Source organism: Geotrypetes seraphini, chromosome 7, assembly GCF_902459505.1.
Source record: "Geotrypetes seraphini chromosome 7, aGeoSer1.1, whole genome shotgun sequence".
In the NCBI taxonomy this organism is placed as follows: domain Eukaryota; kingdom Metazoa; phylum Chordata; class Amphibia; order Gymnophiona; family Dermophiidae; genus Geotrypetes; species Geotrypetes seraphini.
Genome location: NC_047090.1, coordinates 35,109,644 through 35,131,663, shown reverse-complemented (window position 1 = coordinate 35,131,663; position 22,020 = coordinate 35,109,644). Strand labels below are relative to the sequence as shown.

Sequence of the window (22,020 nt, the reverse complement as noted above, 5' to 3'; positions counted from 1 at the left end):
GTAGCATTCTCCTTCTACCTCCCTCCAGGTCCAGTAGCAGCTCTCCCTTTATCCAGCAGCTTCCCAGCCTCCAACAGTGGCTTCCTCTCCTTCCAGCAGCTCTCAGTACTTGCCTGCAGCAGTGATTTACTTAGGCAGCCTTGGGTCCGTTGCCACCTCTGAGGAAAGGGGAAGTTGCCAAAGTGAATCACTGCCCTGGTAAGTACAGAGCTGCTAGGAGAGGAGACAGCCACTGTTGAAGGCTCCCCATGATCTTACTCCTACTGTACCCTGCACATTCGCGACCCCCCCCCCCCAAGGCGGCAAAAACAGCTTTGCACCACAGGCCCTGCCGCCCAAGACGAGCCGGAGGCCCCTACCCGCTGCATCCTGCACGTGGGCAGACTCTCAGCACAAACGCTGCTGATGGCCCCAATCGGCACGCTGACCTCCCCGCGCACGCTGACCATCTCCTCTCTGCCTGCACTTTCCCCGCGGCCCTCTTCAGCGACTCGGCAGGGGCAGCGATCAAGACAGGCTGCCAACATCGGGACCTTCCCTCTCTAGTCCCGCCTATTTTGTTTCAACTTCCTGTTTCCGCATAGGCGAGACTCACAGAGGGAATGGCTGACGTCGGCAGACTGTCTTGATCGCCCGAGGCTGGGAAGAACAGAAGATTTCCGCGAACACCACCGGGGCAGGAAATTTAACGGCGTCCATCTCGTCGGTCTTGTGCGGACCGGCAGGAATTTTCTGCGGACCGGCACTGGTCCGCGGACCGGCGGTTGAAGAACTGTGGTCTAAAGCATCTATGAAGGCACGATTCCAATGCCGATTTCTAGGCACCAGTAGGTGCCTTGAAATTCTGTTAGAAAAAGTCATTTCAGCATCATTTCTTACTGTGTTTGGGCACCTACCAGCACCTAAAATATCGTCACCAGTTAGAGAATCCGGGTCTTAGTCTAGCGAGTTTACAATTTTTTCTTATGCTAGGAGAAAGAACTTATGTCAAACTCTGCAAAATACTCATTGATGGCATCCATGATTTAATGGACTATGGTGCCGTCTTATGGAAATTTACCAAACTTTTCAAACTACCCTCATATACTGTATGTGATTAGATTTGACAGAGCAATAAAGAATTCAAATAGGTATATATGTTCAGCATTAACTAAATTTTCAACTGCACTATGTGGGCAGTTCTCCAACTGGGTACTTCCATTAGATGCCATAAAGATAGACAGTAAGGCCCTGATTCTACAAAGTGTATCTAAAGTTAGGCATGGTTTGGACATCCATGTTAGACATCCTTTGTAGAATCACACTGAGCGGCGCTCAGCAATGCTCAGCATTAGTTAGATGTTCAAATTTTAAGATGCCCTTTAGAGAATCGGGTTTTAGGCAAAAGTCAGACGTCCAAACAATGTCCTTAATGTTATAATGTTTTATTATTCTGACGTTATTAGAATCATTTTTTGCTGTTTTTCAATATAATTGTGATATGCTGGCAGCATACTATTTTTCTTTTATATATTTAATCCTTTTATTTATTTCTCTTCTGTTAGAGTGAGTGGGGTTTGAACCAGCAACATCAGGGTAGAAGGCTGTAGGTTTAACCAGTGTGCTACAGAGTGAGGTAACAAGCTGCATAGCAATTGCAAAACTAGGCATTGTAAGGAGGTCTACTTTTGAGCATAGTTTGGGCTTCAGATAGACGTCACTTTGGGCTTGACAGATGTGAGTTCTATGGATGGGACTTAGGTGGACTTTGGACGTTTCCAATGCGATCTGCTAAATAGGTTTCTGGTTTTTTATTTTTGCTTTATTAAGCTCAAAATACATTTAATAAGCCACCACATAAACAGGGCACATTAATATAGATATATTGCATGCAAAACCTTCTATTTTTCTGGGCAAACAGCAATGGTATTTGCTAATTAGAGGAAAAGATCCATTAAGTGATGCATAGTACATGAAAAAAACCCAGCTTTATGTTTCTTGCCAAAAAAACTACCCTTTTTTTCTGACTAAACAGTGCTCCAATTAGGTCATTCTTGAAACAGGTGGATTCAGCAAAGAAAGCACATGACAAAAAATATGTAGATTGCATAGATAACTTAATTTGCAAAAGGTTAAAAACTTAAACAGATACAGACCTTAGCATGGCTTCTAGTTCATTGCAAATGGAGGTGTGCAGCTGGACAATGGTGACCTCATTGTGAGAGGTAGAATGCCACAATTAAAATATGTGCTGGGGGAGCTGGTTGGGATTCAAATCAATAACCTCTGGAAGATGGGAATAGGGCTTTTATCCATTGAGCCACAGCAGCTTCCAAATATGTGTTTCTTCCTCACATGTGATATGATAGCTTAGCAGATCCCTAAGCTAAGATATCACAGGGCAGTCAGAGACACCTGCCTGGAAGCATTGAGTGATAGATTATGATCTAAATAAACCCCTAACATTTTTATAACTGGCATAATAAGAGCATATAATGCTGTTCAATTTTACAGTGTTCTCTGTGACCTTATTGGAAGGTGAGACCAGGAAGATTTTATTTTTAACTGGGTTGAGTTTGAGTTTAAAGACCTTCATCCAGGAGGACCTTCATCTGTCGGGATTATAGAAGAGATAAATTGCAGAGTATCACTATCTGCGGATAAAGATAGGATTGGGACTACAAATTATTAATAGTTTTTCTCCTGGTTTAGCACAGTAGATGGGTTTTAAGGGGTGATCAAAATGAAGAGACAATGAAGTAAAAGGACTGGGGAAAGTAACATTTGAAGGACATATCTAACACAAATGCTTTATGAGCTGAAGAAACTGGTGCTAGTTCCCAATTTCTCTATTTAAATTTCACATTTATGGTGCAGTTTTGAAAAATGAACTCAACAGTAGACCGCAGAAGCACATCTAAATTACCTGGAAATAGTCCAGTAAGTAGCCAACAGGGTTAATAATTATTTGCAGTTTGTCACAGGGAAATGTAATTTTAAATTTATACCACTTGAGTCCGTCTGCACTGAATTTAAAGAGTGTCCATTATTCAAATTGATAGCAAGCATTACATTAGAAGGAAAGAAATTTATGTAAAAAAAGAAAACTGGAAGCTTGTTGTCAGAGTAATTCATGCAGTAAAACTGAGAAGAGCCCTGTATGATCAATGCCATATTTTGCTTTTTCTCATACTTATTATGACAGGATAAAGGATGCACTTCTAAATACTAGACCCGTGTCTCGCAAACTTTTTCGAGCCGGGGCACACTAAGGCCCTCTTTTACTAAGGTGCGCTAATCGATTTAGCGCGTGCTAAACACTAACATATGCATGTTAGCCTATGGATGCGTTAGCATTTAACACACGCTAAATCGATTAGCGCACCTTAGTAAAAGAGAGGGGGTAAACCTAGTGTCCCCAACACGAGACACTCGGAAGTACGCTGGCATCGGCGTGATGACATCATATGCCTGTGTGACATCAGTGCGCCGATGTCAGCGCATGCACAAAAGCTCTTCAAACGGGCTTTGCGCCGAGAGAAGGACCTGCGCTAGAGAGAAGGGCCGGCAGAGAGAAGAGGTGCCGGCATCGGGAAATTGCTTACAGGACGTGCCTCTCTTTGCAAAAGGCACATCCTGTAGACAGTCAGCCGGCACCTCTCCTCTTCCCCAATGTACCGCGGCACACCTGAAATCTCAGGAGGCACGCTGGTGTGTCACGGCACACAGTTTGCGATACAGTGTAGTAGACAGTAGAGGTCTGCACAGGAACATGGATCGCAGGAATCCCGCAGGTCCCGCGGAGGTCCTGCGGGAATCCCCCCTAACCCATGGGATTCCCATGGGGACCCCCCTCTGGCCCACGGGACTCCCACGGGGACCCCCTCTAGCCAACGGGACTCCCACAGGGATGGAAGGCTTTGGAAGCAGGGTTAGTTCATATAATATAATGGACACGTCAGCCTTAGTAAAAGAGGGGGTTTATTCGTTAATTACCTGAACAGAAAACAAAAAAAGAGTTCCACCAAAGAGATTCCACAAGGAAAACAGCAGCGCAAAACAAAAGAAACTATGGAATTGATGATCCTGTCAGAAGTAATTGCTGCTTTTTATGGGGATGGGCAGGGATGGAGGTAATTCCTTGCGGGGATGGGCGGGGACGGAGAGGATCCTGATGGGGATGGGTGGGGACGGAGAGGATCCTGGCGGGGATGGGTGGGGACGGAGAGGATCCTGGCGGGGATGGGTGGGATTTCTGTCCCCGCACAACTCTCTAGTAGACAGTCATTATGCCATGCAGGAGCTGTGTAATGTGTGCCTTTTCCTTGGTCCTGATAGAATGGAAAATGACGTGAACTTTGTAGCAATCAGGTTTCAGACGCCAGCCATGACTACAACTGGGATTATTTTTCCATGATTTACATTACATTACATTAGAGATTTCTATTCTGCCATTACCTTGCGGTTCAAGGCGGATTACAAAAGAGATAAAAAACGTTGGGTTACAATGGAAGAACATTTGTCCTTTCTAAAGAGGTAAAGAGTAGGTTATGTAGTTTCTGTGTGGCGGGAAGAGGGAGGGGGGAAGGACGGTAAGTTTGAAGTTAGGGCTGTTTCAGGAATTTCTTGAAGAGTATAGTTTTTATTTCTTTTCTGAACATCTTGTAGTCTGGTGTCATTATCAGTAGATTGGAGATTTGGTTATCTAGTTTAGCTGCTTGAGTGGCCAGGAGGCCATCGTATAGGTTTTTCCGTTTTATTTCTTTTATCGAGGGGTGTGTGAATGGGGTGTGTGTTTTTCTATGTCTGATTGAGGTGGTTTGGATGAGGCGGTTGTTCAGGTAGGTTGGGCTGTCTCCGTTTAAGGTTTTAAATAACATACAGTAGAATTTAAATAGTATTCTTTCCTGGATTGGTCTCTGATCCGAACTGTGGTAGATTACCACAAGTCACATTACTGTATGTGTATAGTAATGAGATTTGAGAAAGCGGCAAGGCAGATGGTCCACTATGGAATCCAACGTGGAGCACAAAACAACAGAGAGACCAAATGAGGATGACTATGTTTATTGGAAATTCTCCCAGGAGCAGCACCCAACGCGTTTTGCCTGGGTGGCTTCTTCAGGGGCTTATAGGCAGTCCCCGGTTAAGAACGTCCGACTTACTTTGGACTCGTACTTACGAACCGGGTTCTGCTTCTCCCTTCCTGTGCCAGCACACCCCTCGTGCTTCCTTCCTGTCCCGGATGAAGAACAAAAGCAAGTGTAACCCTATCTTTTCTTTCTATTTAAACTACAGTACTTTATTTTCAGGACTGTTTCTTTCATGTTTAATGTTCTTTAATGTTTTTATAAGATCTGAGTTACATACAAATTTAACTTAAGAATGGTTTAAAGAATGGAACTCGTTCTTAACCTGGGGACTGCCCATATAACTAACTGAAGTTAAAAGTTGTTTTTGCCACCAAAAGTAACTAAAATCGGTGTCCAGCGTATGCTTTTCAAACAAGAAGATGCCTGGCAAGAAGCTTATTGAGCTCTGGGTCGGGCTGGGGGTATAATGAGATGGAAAGCATGCATTTGCATATTTTGCATCTCATTACTTTGTAACCTATGGCAACTCAAACATTGCAGTGGTAAATTTGGTCTTTAAGTCACCTTGATAAATTCATCCTAAATCGGGTTATTTTACAACAAGTCAAGTGTTTTTAAATCTAAAGTTGGGTTGTTTTAGCACAGGGCTCATTGCATAAAATTTGATCCTCTGCTAAAACAATCCAACTTTTCAGAAGCCCCCTTTGATCAACATTCCCACTAAATGGTAGCCCACGTTGATAATGTCCTCCCTAAAGGGGGAAGGGGGCGTTATCATTGTGGGCTATGGCTAAGTTGGGTTACATTAGCACAGGCTCTCATTTCATAACATGGGACCCAATACAAAAATAACCCGACTTAACAGTTGCCCACATTAATAACCCCCTCCTTCAATAACCCAACTTAAGACGAGAGTTCTTCAAACAGTTTCCGCCTTTTCATATTTTCAGAAATGCTTTTCTGGTGGCATTAAGAAGTTAGTAAGATGCTGGGAAAAAAATGTATCGCAAAACAGGGCGATTATGTGGAAAACAGATGTACAGTTCCCCCTATGAATCCGCGGTTTTAGTACCCGCGGATTCGGTTATTCACAATTTTTTTTTAAACAAAACTCTGCATCAGACCTTCCCCAGACCTTACCTGGTGGTCTAGCGGCAACATGGGGCAGGACGTGTAGTTCGAGACTACAACGGGAACTCACAGCAGCCATTTTGATGACGGCTTTGTACAGGGCAGGAGTGTAGAATGATCAATCCTGTCCCGCGTCGCCGCTAGACCACCAAGTAAGGTCTGGGGAAGGTCCGGGACACAGGAGGAAGGCGGGGGTGGGTCAGAGCCGACCCTAAAAAATAATTCTTGATTTTTCAATTTTCGCGGGCCGGCTCTGACCCTAACCCCCGCGAATATTGAGGTTCTGCTGCAATTTGCTTTTGAGATATTTAAGAAATAGAAACATAGAAATAGACAGCAGATAAGGGCCACGGCCAATCAATTCTGCCCACCCCAATGACCCTCCCTATCTATCTTTGCGGATAGATCCCACATGTCTATCCCATTTGGCCTTAAAAATCTGGCACGCTGCTGGCCTCAATAACCTGAAGTGGAAGACTATTCCAGTGATCAACCACCCTTTCAGTGAAGAAGAACTTCCTAGTGTCCCTGTGCAGTTTCCTGCCCCTGATTTTCCACGGATGCCCCCTTGTTACCGTGGGACCCTTGAAAAAGAAGATATCTTCTTCCACCTTGATGCGGCCCGTGAGATACTTGAATGTCTCGATCATATCTCCCCTCTCTCTACGTTCCTCGAGTGAGTAGAGATGTAACTTCCCTAGCCGCTCCTCGTATGGGAGATCCTTGAGTCCTGAGACCATCCTGGTGGCCATTCTCTGGACTGATTCCAGTCTCAGCACATCCTTGCGGTAATGCGGCATCCAGAATTGCACACAGTACTCCAGGTATGGTCTCACCATGGATCTATACAATGGCATAATGACTTCAGGTTTACGGCTGACGAAACTCCTGCGTATGCAACCTATGATTTGCCTTGCTTTGGATGAAACTTGCTTCACTTGATTTACAGACTTTCATGTCTTCACTGACAATCACCCCTAAGTCTCTTTCTGCTTCAGTTCTTGTCAGGATCTCGCCATTTAGGGTGTAAGTCTTGCATGGATTTTGACTTCCCAGGTGCATGACTTTGCATTTTTTGGCATTGAAACTGAGTTGCCAGGACCTAGACCAGCGCTCCAGTAGAAATAGGTCATGCATCATATCCTGCCATTGAATTTTTGCCTGTTGTGCTTTTGCTCACTACATTACTTAGTTTGGCATCATCGGCGAATAATGTTATTCTACCTCGGAGCCCTTCTGCCAAGTCTCTTATATAGATGTTGAACAGGATCGGGCCCAGGACGGAGCCCTGTGGCACTCCACTTATCACCTCTGACATTTCGGAGGGTGTGCCATTCACCACTACCCTCTGAAGCCTACCTCCAAGCCAGTTCCCAATCCATTTGGTCAATGTGTCGCCCAAACCTAAAGAACCTAAATAGCCTATATTGATAACTTCCCCTCTAAGATTAATTTACTGTTTTACCAGGTAATAGTAACTTGGTGATAGTGGGGGAGCAGTGGCGTACCTCATCTTCATGCCCCTGCTCCTTCCCAAATACCCCCTGCCATGCGTGTGCCCCTTCCCTTCTCCCCTACTTTTAGCTGCTCACCGCTGTGAGCAACAAGAACTTCAACACGTTCCTCGCGACTTCCTATGCGCGGCACCCTGAAGTGACATCAGCGGGAGAGACGATGTGGTTGCGAGGAGCACGCTGAAGTTGTTGTTCAAGGGAGTGCACATGTGGCGAGGGGAGAAGTGGGAAGAGATGGGGAGCGGAGAGAAGGAGGGGTACCAGTGCCCCCACCAACGTGGCGCCTGGGGCGGACCACCCCCACCCCCTCTTTCTATGCCACTGGGGGGGGGTAGTTATCAATATGGGCTACTGTTAAATTGGGTTATTGCACCACAGGGTCTTATTTTATGAAATATGACTCTTTATTAAAATAACCCGACATGGTAAGATAACCCAACTTAACAGTGGCCCATCTTGATAAATGCCCCCTACCCCCCACTCCCTTTGTAGTTAAACAACATGTTTTAATGGTAGTCCACTTTGATTAAAAAAAAAAAAAAATACAGTCGGGGGAAAGTTAAGTAGCCACTTTTAGAAATCAAAATCTATGAAATCTGAATTTTCTGCAACCATTCCCTTGCCAAGAAAGAGAACATTTTGTGCAACAGGTTGTTTGAGCCTGTTGAGCTTGGAGCGCAAATTTCTGTTGGTTTGAGCGCGTCGGTCTCGCGCAGAAAGTATTGCTTTAATCCACGAGTTCATGTGTAGGACCAGTAAGGACCCCTGAAGAAGATAATTTTGTCGAAACACGGACCGTATTGGGTCCAAATGTTTCTAGAGGTTCCGGCCCTGGATGTATTTATGTGGACTACTTATTTGTTTTAATAAAGCCATCAACTTGGACATCAATTCTCCACAAGCTTTTTGTTATTATATTTTAATGGTAGTCCACTTTGATCACTTTCCCCTGACTGTACTTTTTTTTGTAAGTAGCCACTTTTTGAAATCAAAATCTAGAGCTCCCTATCTTTTCATTATTGTTTCTCAACACTTTTTTATAGGTCAAATAAGAGTTTAAGATATATTGTTAATATAAATACCTAACAAAATTTATATTGACTTATGGGTCCTTTTATCAAGCTGCGGTAGGGGGTTTAACACGCATAATACCATGCGTTAAATCGCCTGCCGCGCTAGCCGCCAATGCCTGCATTGAGCAGGCATTAGTTTTTTAGCCGGCTGCGGGGGTTAGCGCATGATGAAATGTCCAACGCGGTAACCCCTGCTAGGGTGGCTTGATAAAAGGACCCCTTAATATAGATTCAATATTGGCAATATTAGAGCTGATATTTATCAGATATTTTCCTTGATTTAGGTATTTTTTTTTCATTTGATAATTAAGATGTAAATACTCTGATTTTCTGAAACAAGAGGATTTCTTGTGTATTTCTTTGTAAAAATTAATAAAAAAATAAATAAGAAAAATAAATCAAAGAGCTCCTTTTATGAAGCCGCGGTAGCGATTTAACGCGCATAATAGTGTGTGCTAAACCGCCAGACGCGCTAGCCGCTACTGCCTCCTCTTGAACGGGCGGTAGTTTTTCGGCTAGCGCGGGGGTTAGCGTGTGATTAAAAGTCGTGCGCATTAAAGCCACTACCGCGGCTTCGTAAAAGGAGCCCAAAATCTATGAAATCTGAATTCTCTACCACCATTCCCTTGCCAAGACAGAGAACATTTTGCGTAGCAGGTTGTTTATATCTAGATTTTCGCACATTTGTAACAAAGTAAAAACAAAACAAAACCAAAAATACTTCAGTACGTTTGAAGCAACGAAGTGCTCCAAGCTATTTTAGTAGAAGGATGAAAAGATCCTCTCACTTTTACTGACAAAAAAAAGAGAGAAAGAGAGAGATGGATCTTCAGCAGTCAAGGTGCACTATAACTAGCTCGGAAGAATAAAAGGGAAGGAATGGCATGAAAGACTCCATTCAGACTGTTCTGAGAAAAAGGAAATCAGCAAGCGGTCGCTGTGACCCCAAACCTCAAAGTACACAATCTGCAATCCCATGAAGAGAGGCAATAGATGAAAAAAAAGTGTCCATTTCACTTCATGGGCTTTAAATATTAACAACCAAGAAAAAGAGAGAAAAAATTAGTATACAAATAAGAAGGGCAAAAACTAGTCGAATCAAAAATAAGCCCCTCACATTCAATAACGTCAAAATAATATAATATGAAATATGAAAAAGCAAAAAAGTATAAATGTCAGAAATAGACTAATAAACAATTTACAAAACTTTATTCATTTCAGAAATATTATAATATGAAAAGTATCATTAACTTAATAAGACTATTATAAAATCAGTATAAAGATATATGAAAGACTCAAGCCCCACTAGCAAAAATTGTAAGCTTCATGATCATGAATGAAAAAGGGATCCCAATAGCAAAAGTTTCCACCCTTTGAACACTATTAAATCTAGAAAATATCATCTATATAAACCAAGAAGAGTGCTCAGAAACAAAAGCATCAATAGTAGGATGAATACATACAATATTAAATGTATAAAACAAACATGTATGGTAGCATAACAGCTTAAAAGATGCAAAAACGATTACATTCAATAACAGTTACATACAGAGCAAACACAAGCAGGAAAAGCACATGAAAGGGTCACCTAACAATCAAGTGAAAATATCATATTTAAATATTAACAACAAAAACTTATCTAGACAACAACTACAAAGGGTAAATGGAAAATATTTTTTCATTACATAATTTATTGAATTAATTTTTTTTTTTTTTTTAAATAAAGATGCAACATATGAAATCAAATGAAAAATACAAACAGAAAAGCATAAAACAGAAAAAGTCATAGGGTGTCATAACATAACATGAAACCAAATTAACCATAATACTGTACATTCATCATTAAAGTTTCAACAAACATTCCCATATGTGCCTAAATTTCTCTAAATTACCACATTTAGGGGCTCCTTTTACTAAACCGCGCTAGCGGGGTTAACGCACGTGACTTTTCATCATGCGCTAACCCCCGCTCAAGAGGAGGCGGTAGCGGCTAGCACGGCCAGCGGTTTAGCGTGCAATTTTATGCGCGTTAAACCGCTAGCGTGGGTTTGTAAAAGGAGCCCTAAGGTTCTTAGCACACACACAAGATTACCGCGCGCTAGCTGAAAAATTACCACCTGCTTAACAGGAGGCGGTAGCGGCTAGCGCATGCTAAGCGCTTGCTAAAATTGCTAGCGCACCTTTGTAAAAGGAGCCCTTAATTGAATATAACTTCTCATACTTACTATAGAGACATAACATATTCCACCACGTATTGTATTCTAATTTAGAAAAATCCTTCCAATTAACAAAAATAGATTTAAGTGTTAGCATTAGTAAAATCTTTAAAAGTTGTGCTTTATGGGTACTTAGAGAAGTCTGCAACCCAAAACCTCCTAATATAATTATTGGATATGACAGTGGCTCCGTTATGGATAACAACTGTGAAATTGTTGTCCATATCTTACCCCAATAAGAGGCAACATATGGAAAATATTTAAATGTTATTTCATTTGACTTGTATTTGACAATACTTATAGTTATTTTTTAAGCTCTACCCTTGTTTTAAACATGCAAAAGCTGTCCAAATTCAAATGATCATGTATAAAATCAAGCTATGGACATCTGACACTACAGAACATCCATGAGTATGTTCTAGGCAAGACTAGGAAGAGGCCAAAATAAGAGCATAAGAATTGACAAACCGGGAACCTTTTTTAATGTTCTATCTTCTTTGATAGAACATTCAAATTCCAAGCAGGTAGACTGCAAACTTGGACAGGCTACTTCACTTATGCCGCCAGAGAATCATATAGTATCTTTAGGAAAGAACTAAAAACCACATTGTTTAAGAAATTTATAACCTAACCAGACTTCTCCCCTAAAATCGGAGCCTCCTCCCATTCCAAGGAGTCCGTCTACCCTCTTCTGCCAAAATTTCTATCTTTAATTGTTACCAGTTTTTCCCACTGGTGCCCGTCCTTCATTCAAATGTACCAAGTTAACAACTTACTTCTCATCAACATCTTATGTTATCTTTTTCACCTTCGCAGCCTTGCACCTTTGTAACTCAAAGCGCAATCTCCTTTCTCTTCTCCTACTTATGCTCTGAATATCGTCGACTGTATAATGCTACTCATTGTGAAACCATGTAATACACAGCCCTGTAACTCTCCTGTTACTATCACTTGATGCTCAATGCTATACTCTGTAATTCGCTGTCTGTACAGTTTCTCTTCATTGTAAACCGCCTAGAAGTCGCAAGATTGTTGGCGGTATATAAGAATAAAGTTTTTATTATTATTAAACTAAAACTTGGATTTGTATACTGGGTCATCACCAAAAGAGGAGCTCGACTCAGTTAACAATAATTAAAAAGAAAAACATAAGGTAATAAAACAAAAAGAAGAAACAGAAAAGGACCATAAATCAGAAGATAGAAAATCTAAGGAGAGTGATTTCCAAAATGATTTGCAAACAAGGTTATTTTTCAAGTTTTGTGAAAAGATTGGAAGGAACCAGGATCCCTTAAAGTAAAGGGTATTCCATTCCATAATTCTTTAAATTTAAAGATAATAGATTGGCTAAATTTCCTAACAACTTTTATTCCCTTAACTGAGGGAAAGGAAAGCTTGAATCGTTGGGTACTTCTCACGAGAAAAGATCTATGAGCGTTCCATGATAGGGGAACAAAAATACCATAACCTTGAAAGCAATACATGCACATTTGAAATGAACCCTGAGATGGACAGGAAGCCATTGAAGATTTCGAAGCAATGGGGACACTTGATCAAACTTACTTTTTCCAAAGATCAACTTAGCGGTAGTATTCTGTATCAGTTGGAGCCTCTGTAGGCAGATCTTACTTAAGCCCAGGTAAACTGCATTAGAGTAATCCAACCGGGCTAATAGAACAGACTCGACCAAGACAGAAAATGCTGTTGATGAAAAAGGGCCCTAACTTTCGTCATCATGTTGGCCACCCAACTCAGAACAAAAGAAAATGTGGAGTCCGATGTTTATCAAAACACGGACCGTGCTGGATCCTCTCCAATTAGCAAAGTTGTGGATGAATTGTACTATTTTTAAGACTGAATACAGTTCTGAATCCTAATAAAACCTGTATCGGTAAACATCGGACTCCACATTTTCTTTTGTTCTGGATATCTACTCTTCTGTGGATCCAAGGGGGTCAACTTTTTTGGTTGCAGCCACCCAACTCAGATCACAGAAAAAGGAAGGAGCATCCATATCTAACAAGATGGACATTATTATTAAGACCTGGTATTTGTCAAGTTCAAGTTATAGAAAGGTTATCTTATTGAGCAGCTGTCTACTGGAGGGATTAAGGTATGACACCTCCTTAATCTCCCAGTGATTGCTGACCGTTTCCCGCTTCTCTGAATGTGAAACTAGAAAGGGACACCAGGATCTATAACAGCTTCAGGTACTATGGACAGTTCTTCAGAGCAGATTACAGATCTGAGTTGTAGCCTAATTGTTACTGCAGTGAACCTGGACCCACAGGACTCAGATTTAAATCCTACTTTACAGTGGAATAGTAAGGGGAGCAGGCCGAGGGGGCGGACCTCCCCGGGCGCCATGTTGATGGGGCGCTAGCACCCCTCTTCCTCTTCACCCCCGCCTCTTCCCATTCCTCCCCTCCAGGTGCGTGGCCTCCTTCCCTTCCCCCATACCTCTAGTCAAAGTGGTTGTTTGCAATGGTCAACAACGTACTCTTCGTGACCCCGTTGGTTCTCCTGCCGACATCACTTCCAGGTGCCGCGCAAAGGAAGTGACATCAGAGGGTGAGCCACCAGGGTCATGAAGAGTACGTTGACTGCCGCAAATGACTTCAACTAGAGGTTCTGGGGAAGGGAAGGGGGTGTGCACAGCAGGCGGGTTCAGGGAAGGAGCAGGGGGTGCGCGGGGCATGTGCAATCGGAGAAGGAACGGGGGAGTGGAGATGAGGGCAGGGGAGGAGATGGGGGTGAGGGAGGGGCGCCACCACCCCGGGTACCTCTCACCCTTGCTACGCCACTGCTCTGACCACCACAGCTGCTACTTCTACAGAATAAACAGCAGCAACAGTGGTGGCAGCAAAACAAGGTGAACAAGATGATGCTCTAGCCCGGAAGTGGAAGTGATGTCAGTGAGAGGCGGGTCCAGCAGCAGCAAAGATTAATTAGCGGTCCCGTGATGGCTTCATCTTTGTTTTTCTGCTGCTGCTGCTGCTGCAGTTAGTTTGGAGAAGCAGCAGGGCTGGGTGGGGGTGAGGTGGGTGATCTTCATGTGTCTGGCTTTGATTTTTAGGGGTGCTATGGCACTCATGGCTCCCCCCCCCCCTTTCTGATGCCTATGCATAGGGTTGCCAGATTTTCCAATCGGAAAATCTGGCCCCTTAGACCTGCCCCCAGGCCCACTCAGTTCTGACCATCCCCGCCCAACTCTACCCTAATCTTACCCCCAGTCCTGCCCTAGCCCCGCCCCCTGCTGCCTGCTCTCGTCGGACAGGGAGGAAGTCCGTGCAATTTCAGGAAGCTTTTTAAAACCCGGGGAAATCTGGACGTCCATGAACATGCCAAAAAGTACATGCATTTTTGTCAGTGTGCATATCTGTATGCCCAGGATAATTTCATGTGAAGTATTTTACGTTTTAGTAAGCGAAAAAAGTAAAATAAAAGAAGCCTTAACAAAATTATGCTGTGGTGTCTATTATGCAACCCTGTTAAATGATAAATTAGCCGTCAGAGCTGTGATTTCCTTTCTTAATTATCCTTCTCTATTTACTGCACAATTCTTTGCATTGCAATCTTATAAAATTTATCTTTTGCCTGGTGCTGTGCAGATCCTTAATAAGCATTTATTTACATAATTAAGATCCAATTTTTCAGGTACAAATAGCACTGTGAAGAAATGACCCTTAATTGGAAATGTTATATTGTTTATACAGTTTAGTTTAATGATTTGTATACCATCGTTCGAAAGTGTATCTCACAGTCTGCCGGATACTCTGTCCTGCAATTACCCCCTCCACCCCCCCAACACACACACTTCTTCAAGAGGTTGCTATAAGTTATTTGGTGGAAGTACTGTTACACCGTTGTATGGGTGAACACAGAAAATCAAAGGTGAAAGCAATCAGAGCAAAGTATAAACATCAAAAATCCAATTATGTCCAAGGCTTGCATAATGTTTTCATCTTTAATTGCAATACACCGAGTCAAGGACAAATGTGACTGTCTCTAGAAAGACTTGGGTAAAGTCGCAGATCCAAGAGTGCCGAGTCCAGATTTAAAGTGCCAGTTTTGGTAGGGTTTTTCTAATTTTTTTTTTCATTTTTAGGTTGTGCGCTGATTCTCACTTTGGTGCACAATATCTGGAAAAGGATAACACGGGAGACCTTAGCACCTCCTAGTTTGGGGGCACTTGCGTTAACTCTGCATTATCCAGTTAGGTCCCAATCTAATCTAATAAACCCTTACCCACGCATGCGCTGTTGAAACAGCGTGATTCCTGCTGCCGTGAGGTGTGCCTCTGTGCTGAATTCAATTGGAGGCGCGTGGGGCGGCTTGAGACGGCGATTTCAGCGGCGGTTTGACTCCTGCACTGCCGGGACGCCTCTTCTCTCCCCCGGGTCAGCAGACGCAGCAGCCGCAGGGCATTTGCTAGGCCGGCCCACTTCGATAATGCCAGGTGGGCCAGCCTAGCAAAAGCCCGAGGCTGCCCGAGCTAGCGGATGCTGGACAGGGGGAGCAGGGAAAGGAGAAGGGGTACTACTGAACAGGCGGATCAGGTAAGGGTACTGCTGGACAGGGGGGAAGTAAAACAAAGGGAGAAGGGCTGCTGCTAGACAGGGGGAGTAGGGAAGGGGTGGTGGTGGACAGCCGAGGAAAGAGAGAGACAGAAAGAAAGAAAGACAGGCAGACACACACATCTATTCTAGCACCCGTTAATGTAAAGGGCTTAAAGACTAGTTTTATATAATCAGCCTAAAAAATCAGGACTAACTAGTACAATGCTAAGCATGATTCTATAAAAGTTACTACTGCTACTACCATTATTTAACATTTCTATAGTATTGATAGGCATGCGCAGCACTGTACAATAACATATTGAAGAGATGGTTCCTACTCAGTAGAGCTTACAATCTAAATTATCAGACAACAGGACAAGAAGGGGCTAAGGGAGTTTCTCAGGGAGCTTAGAGTGAGGGGGTTATGAGCAGTGGCATAGTGGGGGGCAGACAGCCCTGGGCACCATCTTGGTGGGGGTGCCAGCACCTCTTCTCCTCTCTGCTCCCTGTCCTTTCCCTCCCATCCCCCACCACACACATGCCTTTCCTTCCTTCCGTGCATCTCTTTGCTAGTGCAAGCAGGAACTGTAACCTGCTGTTTGCTTTGGCCTCTTTTTTCCCTCTGACATCACTTCCTGGTCACGGGACCAGGAAGTGACATCAGAGGGAGGGGCCATGGTCAGTGCAAGCAGCAGGTTAGAGATGGCGCTTGCACCGGCAAAGTTAAAGAGATATGGGGAAGGAAAGTGATGCGTGCATGTGGTTGGAGGGCATGGCAGGAGTGGGGACTGGAGATGATTGGCAGGTGGCGCCACTGCCACTGGTTATGAGTTAAATGCATTCTCGAAGAGGTGGGCTTTTACTCTGGATTTAAATCGTTCCAGGGACGGAGCTTGACGCACTGACACAGGCAGTTTGTTCCAGGTGTATGATGCAGCAAGAGAGAAAAGGCAAAATCTGGAGCTGGCAGTAGAAGAGAAGGGCACAGATAGGAGAGATTTGCCTGGTGAACGGAGTTCCCAGGGAGGAGTGTAACGAGAGGCAAGAGAGGAAAGATATTGAGATGCTAAAGTTAGGTACCCTGCATAGAATTATATTCATTGCAGATACTCTGAAAACTTGACTGGCTGAGGACTGGGTTGAGAAGCACTGGCCTACATTAGGTGGGCAAATAGGTGCATATTTTGGGCTTTAAAGATACATAGACATCAATATGTTTTTACTTAGACTCCCATGTATCTATATAAAACTGCCCCTCCCCCAAAAGCTACTACATTTCAGGAAATAGGAAGCCAGTGTAAATGTTTGTGTGTAAAGTACTCAAGAACATTTGTTGGTTACTTGACCCACTAGTGGGAGTGCCAGAGACTATGGCTAGAGGTTGGCAGGCACCATTTTGTAACTGGAGCCAGACAGGGTAGAAACAAATGGAAATTGTCCTTTCTGGTTAAATATCAGAAACTACTGAGGTAGGCCCAGGGCAGGGAGCTTACAGACCAGGTGGCAGTAGAGTTACCAGATTCAGCGCACGCTAAAAACGCTGTCGCAGGTTAGTAAAAGGAGCCCTTAAGTTTGATATTAAATAAAGCATTTTACAGGAAACTGTAACCCAAAAACTCCTCCCAGGGCGAGGACTCTTTGCCTTTCTCCGCCTTTGGGACCTCTGAGACATATCTGGAAATATACGCACATTAGAGCCCCAAAACTGATCATTTATACGTTGGAAATACAATGTAATGTAATGTAATGTAATTTATTTCTTATATACCGCTACATCCGTTAGGTTCTAAGCGGTTTACAGAAAATATACATTAAGATTAGAAATAAGAAAGGTACTTGAAAAATTCCCTTACTGTCCCGAAGGCTCACAATCTAACTAAAGTACCTGGAGGATAATAGAGAAGTGAAAAGTAGAGTTAGAGGAAAAATAAAAATAAAATAAACATTTTAACAAGACAGCATTGATCTAAATACTTTGGAAGGTAGAAGAGAGGAGAGAAAGGAATAGAAGCAGAAGGGGGAGCCGTTGAACAGTAGAATTCTGGAGAAATTTAAATGATAGAAATAGAACAAAACAATAGATAAGATTAAAGATAAATCATAAGCTGGAAAGAAAAATAAAATAAAACTTTGTCTTCAATCCACGCAATACAACCGCAATATATATTCCCTATCACTTTCCAAAGCTAAAGTTATCAACAGGGGTTTTCTCTCTGTTATAACCTCAAGTGAATGTTCCAAAAACGTTCCAAAAATGATGATAAATTCATTTCTACCACTCTATCAGCATTAATTTCATTGGGGGTTGAAGCCCCCCACAATTTCTTTATCTGAAGGTAATTTTCTGAGGCAAATTTTCTGTTGGTATAGCAAGAATTTCTGTAAGAGATTTTCTAACCATCTCCACTGGTGATATTAAAGGACATTTAGGAAAATTTAAAAGTCTCAAATTATTTTTTCCGAGTTGATTTTCCAAAACTTTCCATCTTCCTTGCCACAAAAGATCTTTCCTTCACAGTTCAAGTTCAAGTGCTTTCATTTCACAAATTTTTTCTTCATGTTTCTCCAACCTTTCATTTACCTTAGTTAAAGCAAACCCCTGTTGTTCAACATTAGAAATCAGTTGAGAATGATCATTTAAGGTAAGCATCCATAACCATGCCATAAAGCTTCTAAATCAATCTTTGCTGGCTTCTCCAATACCCCAAATCGGATGGTAGTCTCACCTGAAGCACCTCTCACCTCTGCCCCGGTGTAGGGTGGATGTATTAATTCTCCTACCGCTCCTTCCCCAGCAGGGGTTAGAGCAAGGGACCCTCCGTTGCTGAGCTTTGGAGTTTCCACTCTGGGCTCCACTACCTCATTCTCTCCTTCCATCGGTCTGCTTCCGGGTTGGGGGCGGGACCAGCCGCTGGGCTTAGCGACGCTCGGTCAGACTGCACGCTGGGTTCACCCGCAGACGTTGAGCTCTCCCCCAAAAGCAGGAAATGCTGGCTCACCCAAGTGGGAAAATGCTCCTTCCAAAGTCATCTGTCTCAATCGCTGGGAAGAGGCCATCGCTACCGGAGGGATAGAGTGCAAGGCTCCCTTCCTCTTCCCCATAACACTCAGGGGAAAGGCTGTTACAGAGCGATGGGAGAGTTGGCTGCACCCGACGCCATCTTTGATTTCTCCCTCCAGCTAAACTTTAATACCTAGAATTGTTAATTATTTGTGCCGATTAAGCCTTTTGAATACCTGTTACGTGCCTAGATCGGCTAAGCACCTAATTTTAGCTGTCATTTATAGAACTGGGCCTTATTGCCAAGAGAGTTAGCAAATGTTAAGATCCTATGGGCATAGTTATTGATACATCAATAAGGATTTTCTCTTTCTCTCCCAAAAGAGTATGAAATACATACTGCAGGTCCCATAATGTACAGGCCACCGAGAGTTCCCAGATTGAAAATGATCCAGGTCACTTATCTAATCTGTACTTACAGTAAAGCCTTTATTGAGGTATCTCATGTCTAATGCTAGCTCCAATTCAGGCATACGCTTCTTCCAGTAGGACATTTGACGAACAGCAGGTCCCACTTTCCTAAAAATCTAATTAGAATTTGTTTGGAAGTCAAGAAATGACTACTGTTTGTGGTATGGCAGTATATAAAAATAAAGTTATTATTATTATTATTTGAATGTCACAGAAGCTTTCCAGTTTCTGCTGGAAAATATGATAATTGCACTCATCTAATTCAAGATTCAGGTGTTATTTTGTAGTGAATGTCATACATGGTTTTTAATTTTTTTAATTTTTTTTTTGCTATATGAACTAATTTTTTAAGGTCAACTTCCCACACATTCTCTAGAACAGTGGTTCCCAACCCTGTCCTGGAGGACCACTAGGCCAATCGGGTTTTCAGGATAGCCCTAATGAATATGCATGAGAGAGATTTGCATATAATGGAGGTGACAGGCATGCAAATCTGCCTCATGCATATTCATTAGGGCTATCCCGAAAACCCGACTGGCCTGGTGGTCCTCCAGGACAGGGTTGGGAACCACTGCTCTAGAATAATGCTGGAAAATGAAACTACTCTAAATTTGCAAATGAATAGGCCAAAGAGACTGAAAATGATATGGACTGAACTATGCTAGGAAACAAATTTCAGTGTTGCAAAATAATAGATTCCCTCCTACGTGCCTTTTACTAAACCAGCATATGAATGATCTCTAGGCATAATCAGCTTAGACTTGAAAGTCAGTACACTGCAAAATATTTTGGTAATACTTACGTTGGCTTAATAAAGGGCATTGCAACTCACAAATGATCCATTATTATAGTAATTTAAGGCTTTTTCTGGGACAAGTCCCTTTACACTAAGATGCATTAAAAGTTTACGCTTATATTAATTGCCAAAATTAATATGCAGTAGCTGCAAACGATCTGCATTAACAGTGAGGGCCAGATTCTCTTTGTGTATCAATCACGCATCGGCGTCCTAAAGGGAATCGTGCCTGTCTCGCTGAACAGTTGCCTTAAATATAGGCCGGCATTTTGCAGGCCTACTTTTAAGGCGTCTGTCTCACGCCTATGGAGACATGTAGGGACACTTAACACACCCAAGGCCACTTCCTGGTGAAACCACACCCTTGCCCCGCCTTGGGCATGCTTAAGTGTCCCTGTCTCCTTAGACGCACAATACATGCCTACAATGTAGGTGTCCTTTCCCCTTTAAAAAAAAACATAAAAGTGCGTCCCGATCGGCTGAGAGACAGCAGTAGGACACCTACCACCACCTACCATCAAGACACGCATTTGCAGAATGAAGCCCTCAGTGCAGTGTGTACTAAAACATCTTCTCACAGAGGTAATAAAAATACAAAATATCTACCCCACATTCACTAAAAGGGTCCTTTCACTAAAGAGTGAGAGAGTGTGTGAGTGTGTGAGAGAGTGTGTGTGAGTGTGTGTGAGTGTGAGAGAGTGTGTGAGAGACTGTGTGAGAGAATGTGTGAGTGTGTGAGTGTGTGAGAGTGAGAGTGTGAGTAAGAGTGTGTGAGTGAGAGTGTGTGAGTGAGAGTGAGAGTGTGTGAGTGAGAGTGAGAGAGTGTGAGTGTGAGTGTGTCCCACATGTTCTTGAATTCAGACAGTCTTTGTGTCCACCACATTTACAGGGAGACTATTCCACGCATCTACTACCCTTTCTTTAAAAAAAAAAAAAAAAAAAAAGAATTTCCTTAAGTTACTCCTGAGCCTGTAACCTCTTAACTTCATTCAATATCATCTCATTACGGAACTTCCTTTCAAATGACACAGACTCGCCTTATGTGCATTTATGCCATGTAGGTATTTAAACATCTCTATCATATCTCCCCTCTCCTGCCATGTGCTAATGTTGTCATTAGTGTATGGCCATTAAAAAATTTACTGAGCGAGAACTTATCATCCCCAATTTTGCAGGCAGTATAGACTTATGTAGTACACTTCCCCCTCCGCATTCGCGATGATAGGGGAAACAGCATGGCAGCGAATGCCGAAAAACCGTGAATAACTTTTCGCATGTTATTTGCGTTTTTTCTATAAAATAGCACTTAAAAAGATAATAAACCGCGAATAACCTGACCTGCGATTTGCTCCGTACAACGCCGAGAGCAACGATTTCCTCCATGAACCGCCAGAAGCAGCAATTTCTTCCGTGACCCGCTGGTGAGCAGCGATTTCCTATGTTAAACGCCGGGTTCAGTGACGTAAATTAGGGGGTGGAGACAGGGAATGAAAAACCGTGAATAATCAAAACCGCGGTTAACGAAACTGCGAATATGGAGGGGGAAGTGTACTTGCACTGACCAATCAGCAATTCGCTAACTCTTCACCTATGACACACACCCTCAAAAAATCTGAAATATGTTTAGTGTATGGCTCATTTCAGAGACACCACAGGTTGCCCGTGTGTGTCCTGTGGTATTCCATTTGTTCCTAAACCCCCCACCCCTTTTACAAAACTGCAATAACCCACTGTACATAGTAGTAGTCTTATTGAGATAGATAATTACTATGCTGCAATGTTATAAGAACATAAGAATTGTCGCTGCTGGGTCAGACCAGTGGTCCATCGTGCCCAGCAGTCTGCTCCCGCGGCGGTCCTTAGGTCAAAGACCAGTGCCCTAACTGAGTCTAGCCTTACCTGCGTACGTTCTGGTTCAGCAGGAACTTGTCTAACTTTGTCTTGAATCCCTGGAGGGTGTTTTCCCCTATAACAGCTTCCGGAAGAGCGTTCCAGATTTCTACCACTCTTTGGGTGAAGAAGAACTTCCTTACATTTGTACGGAATCTATCCCTTTTCGACTTTAGAGAGTGCCCTCTCATTTTCTCTACCTTGGAGAGGGTGAACAACCTGTCTTTATTAAGTCTATTCCCGTCATTATCTTGATTGTTTCGATCATGTCCCCTCTCAGTCTCCTCTTTTCAAGGG

The 22,020-nt window shown here is 43.0% G+C and overlaps 1 protein-coding gene across 10 annotated transcripts in view; it reads right to left on the bottom strand.

The window, feature by feature from the left end:
- Positions 1-22,020, bottom strand: part of MGAT4C (MGAT4 family member C) — a 200,673-nt gene that overhangs the window by 31,516 nt on the left and 147,137 nt on the right. The window contains exon 3 of one of the 10 annotated variants that reach the window (XM_033951042.1): positions 19,046-19,153. The exons of the other annotated variants lie outside the window; for them this stretch is intronic. The gene's annotated coding sequence lies outside the window, so the exon portion shown is untranslated. The remainder of the gene's footprint in view (positions 1-19,045; positions 19,154-22,020) is intronic. 10 annotated transcript variants of the gene reach the window in all.